Raw genomic sequence first — 4860 nt, 5'->3', positions numbered from 1 at the left:
CATTTACTGATAGGCCATGAGTCATAGAGGTCTGAGACTGTTAACACGATGCCAGATGTATGATTAATGTCATTCTAAGTAACTATGGAACACTGAAAATATTTTGAAAGTCTTGCAATGTTGGTGTGTTCTCTGTTCGCAATTTTGTAATTCTAGTAATTCAGAGGAAGCGAAAGTGCACTATCTATTTCAAGAAATTGCTAGAAATATGTGAACTTCTTGAAGATGGACAGATAAAGGGTTAAAGTTGAGGATAGACTGTGAGGAGATTGTTTAGTAAATGAGGGTATATCGTGAAATAAGCAAATAATTGCGTGTGAATGTGCATCTGTGTGTGTGTGTGAGTGTGTGTGTGCGTGTGTGTATGTGTATGTGTGTGTGTTTGCGTAAACTTGGGTATCATTATACCTATTGTTTTTATCATTGTTGTTATCATCAAGATTGTTATTATTGTTTGATCATCATTATTATCATTATCAATTCTAACATTATCATTTCATGATGCCATTGTCATTTTTATCATCATCACCATCATCATCATACTTAATATAAAATTATCATTATCATTTCATAAATGAACTGAATTCCTTACGGATAAGTAAAATATCTACAGGTGGCGAAGACGATACGTTTTACAATATTTGCTTAACTTTTTTTGGGGGGGTTGTTCTTATCTTCGTATAACAGTAATCGTTTATCTACAATCTATTTGTAGAAACTTATCTTGCCAGGATATTTGAGAAAAGTTTCGCACTAAAACAGGGATAATTATGAAACTGACATATTTGTCTTATGTCTTCTTAGATATCTGTTGCTGCTCTTTGATAATATCAACTGTTAGCTGGGTGTTCTTGGATTTCCCAGCATTAGCTGCACATTTAAGGTTTGTTACGATTTCGTAAGGTTATCCGTCTCTCTCTCTCTCTCTCTCTCTCTCTCTCTCTCTCTCTCTCTCTCTCTCTCTCTCTCTCTCTCTCTCTCTCTCTCTCTCTCTCTCTCTCTCTCTTTCTCTCTCATCCTTCGCCTCCGTCAGCGTGCACCTCAATCCTCCTCTGCTGCTCTCTCGATCAGTGCGATGAGGGTTTTTTTTTTTTATCCTTCTTTTCCCAGCGAACAACTCTTCTCTCTAACTCTCTCTCCCTCACTCATATCCCCCATCTCTCTCTCTATCTCTCTCACTCACTCCCCCCCTCTCTCTCTCACTCTCTCTCACTCACTCTCCTTCTCTCTCTCTCTGCGGCCAACGTCAGATCTGGGCGTAGTGTCCCGTTCCCCCTGCTCGCTCCTTCTCTCTCTCTCATCTCTCCCAAAACCTCTCTCCTATCACGTCCAGTCTCTCTCTCTCTCTATCTCTCTCTCACACACTCTCTTTCTCTCTCTCTCTCTCTCTCTCTCTCTCCCTCTCTCTCTGCATCGAATCAAGGCATCTATGCCAGTCCCGTCATACAAACTCGTAGACAATTTATACTCTCCTCACGAGTATCTCCTTCCTCGTCTTGCATGCTCCAATTGCCTCCTGCGTGCCTTTCAAGAAGTAGTAGAGGTCATCATCGAATCTCTCAGTCACTTGTTAATGGAGCGCAAATGCAGATGTCGTTTACTCCTAGATCGTTTTCGAAGTAGCAGAATACATTGGCAGAGGGTGCTTGCGTAGTCATAGGCTCTCTCTCCCTAGTCCTAAACAAGTGAGATGGGGGTCACACGTCGCTCGTAGCACGAGAGCAGTTTGAAAGTCTCCGACTCTTCGTGAGAAAACTCGTCTGCTAGTGTCGCACATGGCATATGTACTACGTACAGTTACGTAGTCATGGTAAGCACTCTGTGTACTTTCCCTTAAGTAAGGTTGGTCAGAATATGTCCTCGTCGGACCACGCCGGGCAATTGACAACTCTACGGTTGCTCTAACTCAAACATAGAGCGTTCTGGTTACCCCAGTCTGTGAAGTCCTTGCAATACTTAACTTTTAACTCTTGCATACAGCAGCCAGTAAAAAGTCATGCCTCTCTTTTATCTCTTGAAAGAAAACGAGTCTAATCATCACTACATCACGGCTGGCGGTTTTTCAAACTGATTGAGCGAAGGTGATTTGGTATATGTTGAGATTAAGTCGTGTGTGGAGAAAGAATGCAGGCGTTAAAAATGAACATGTGTAGTGCTAACGGTAACCCCGGATACAGTAGTAGGATACACTCTCCTCTCATCATTCGAGCCTCCGAAACATCAATCGGTGAAGGTAGGAAAATAAAAGGTGTCATTATAGACAGGGCGCATTCATAACGCGCAGAGGCTCGTCTCTTCCTCTCGGAATGCCCACTCCACTCTCGTCACGCTCGTTCGGTCACACATCTGGATTAAACGTCACAAAAGCAGCTCTGAGATATATGGGGCAAATCGTCTCAAGAAAGGCTCATGCTCGTCCTTCTCTCTTCTATCGTCGCCCCACCTTCATGCGCAGGTCGAGCTCCGAAGAATAATAGTGCAAAAATATACTAGGAATCAGAGGGTACTTAGTCCCTCACAAGACACACTCACCTCTCTCTCGGAGTCAAGAAACTCTGCTTCTGATGATGCTCATCCTTCGGTCTCCGCGCTCGATCTCCAGCTCAAATGCTCTGCATCGATTCGTCTCATCATCTCACATCATCACAGGAGCGCGTCGTCGATTTCTCTCTTAAATGGACATGCACGTGCTAACTGGACTCAGCCCAGATGATCCAAGCTGCTCTCTCGTCCGCCAATATAGGGATCACCTCCTCATCCTCTCACATCGCAACCTCCCAACTCGCAAATCTACATCGTCACGCCATCGTCCATTCATCTCCCTCGAACTGTTATCATCTCTTCTCCTCACAACCGAGACGAAATCAAGCATCAAGAAAATTCTCTCCGTATGGACGTATCGATCAAATCACGTAGTCCTCTCTCTCTCTCTCTCTCTCTCTCTCTCTCTCCTATCATCAGAGAACGTCGACAACTCGAAGCACTCTCCTCGACATAACCTCCCTTCGGACATTATCACTCAGGAACATCTCTCATCGATAGTATCCATCCTTCTCTACTCTCAAATCTCCGGGAATCGAACTCAGAGCGACTCTCTCGAATCATCTCCGCCACAAAGGTCAATACTCGTCTCGTCCTATTCACGGCATCTCTCTCTCGACGACTTCTCAGGTCGGTCACTATCGCACAAACTGAGAAACCAATCCTCCCCTCGTTCCGCATCACGATCCGTTCAGTCTCTCTCTCTCTATCTATCTCTCTCTCACTCACTCACTCACTCTCATTCTCTCTTTCTCTGTCTTGTCGCTTTGAGTAGATATTTCCTGTTCTGTTCAATTGATATGTCTAAAAAAGCATACCTGTGCACCCGGGAGTACGAAATGATAACCTTGTGGGTACGAGACATGTTAGCCAAATCAACGCTATATTTAAGAATGGATGAAAAAAAAAGTTTTCTCCATCTAGAAATGCATAATTATTTTTTTTACAATTCACTGTTGTATGTCGTTTTTTTTCCCAGTATCTTGATATCTTTTTGCGCAGTTTGTGTTTATTTAACGGTTGCTTTGTTGAAGTAGATTTGGCTCTCTGTTGATTTGTAGTGGATTTTGTGCTCAAGCAGTGAGGTGAATTGAAAGTAGACGAGCGTAGTGTAGATAGAATTTGCAGCGTGGTGGAGATATGGTGTACTGTTGCAACGCGATGTGCTGGTTTAGTGTGATGTGCGAGGATATGTGGTAACGGTATTGCAGTGTAGTGAAGGTGTTGTGATACGTAGTGTAAGGTTTTGGCGGGAAAAGGTTGGTATTGCAATGTCAGACTGCATGTCACTGCACCGTGACGTGTCCAAAATAGTGGACAGTTAATAGTTACGCTGTGGTGATGTTGGGTTGAATGGTAGTAGTGGTGCAATGCTTTACATGATTAATGTGGTAAATATAAACATGTCAAAGAAATGATCTCGAACATGTAAAGCTTTTATGAATAAAACTCGACAATAAAAGAACCATTATAGATGTAATCCTTTTCCGTGGAAAAAACAGATATTTTCTAAAGTTAAGGCAATATACTCTTAACAAAGAGTACAATTTTTAGAAATAATACTGATAATTATAGTAACATATGTATAGATATATGATAAATAAATGCTTGAAACGAAAGATTCTGAAAAGTTTACATGAAATAATTCCATATGCAAGACGTGCAATCATGGAAGATTGCATGTGGGGGGGTGTCATGGGGGCATTGGGATGGGTTTGGAGGGTGGGGGGGTGGATGGCATGTGTGTGTGCTACCAAGGCCAGTGACCAATGCAACCGGTCGAACTGGATCAATGTCTGATATAGTAATGTGTGGAAGTTAGGAACAACACGAATAATAACGAATGTCATAAATGCGTAAGCTCCTCACGTGGGTTGTGGGATAGAAGAGAAGGAAGAGTTCTGGGAGGAGAAGAAAGAGTGCTGAATGAGACAGACTTCAATGGGCATGCAAGTCGAGAAAATGGGGGAATGAGAGGGTAATGGGGTTATATGGCCGTGGGGACAGGAATGCAGAAGGGCAGAGGATAATTGATTTTGCCCCTCCCCCCCAAAAAAAAGGATATGGCTGTGCTAAACACATATTTTATCAAGTATGTAGAGTCCAGGGTGACAAGCAAGAGTGGAGGAAGGTGCACACAGGTGGATTATATGATGTGTAAGAGGTGTAATCTGAAAGAGATTGGGAACTGTAAAGTAGTGGCAGGGGACTGTGGGGCAAGTCCACATCGAATGGGGGTTTGTACGATGATTCTATCTGTGAAGAAAAGGAAGAAAATGAACTCGAAAGGAATGGTGGGAGCTAAAGAATGAAGAATGC

This window comes from Penaeus japonicus, unplaced genomic scaffold (genome assembly GCF_977035675.1).
Source record: "Penaeus japonicus unplaced genomic scaffold, GWHDUDI00000001_assembly GWHDUDI00000035, whole genome shotgun sequence".
NCBI classification, from domain to species: Eukaryota; Metazoa; Arthropoda; class Malacostraca; order Decapoda; family Penaeidae; genus Penaeus; species Penaeus japonicus.
This window is presented reverse-complemented; position numbering follows the sequence as displayed.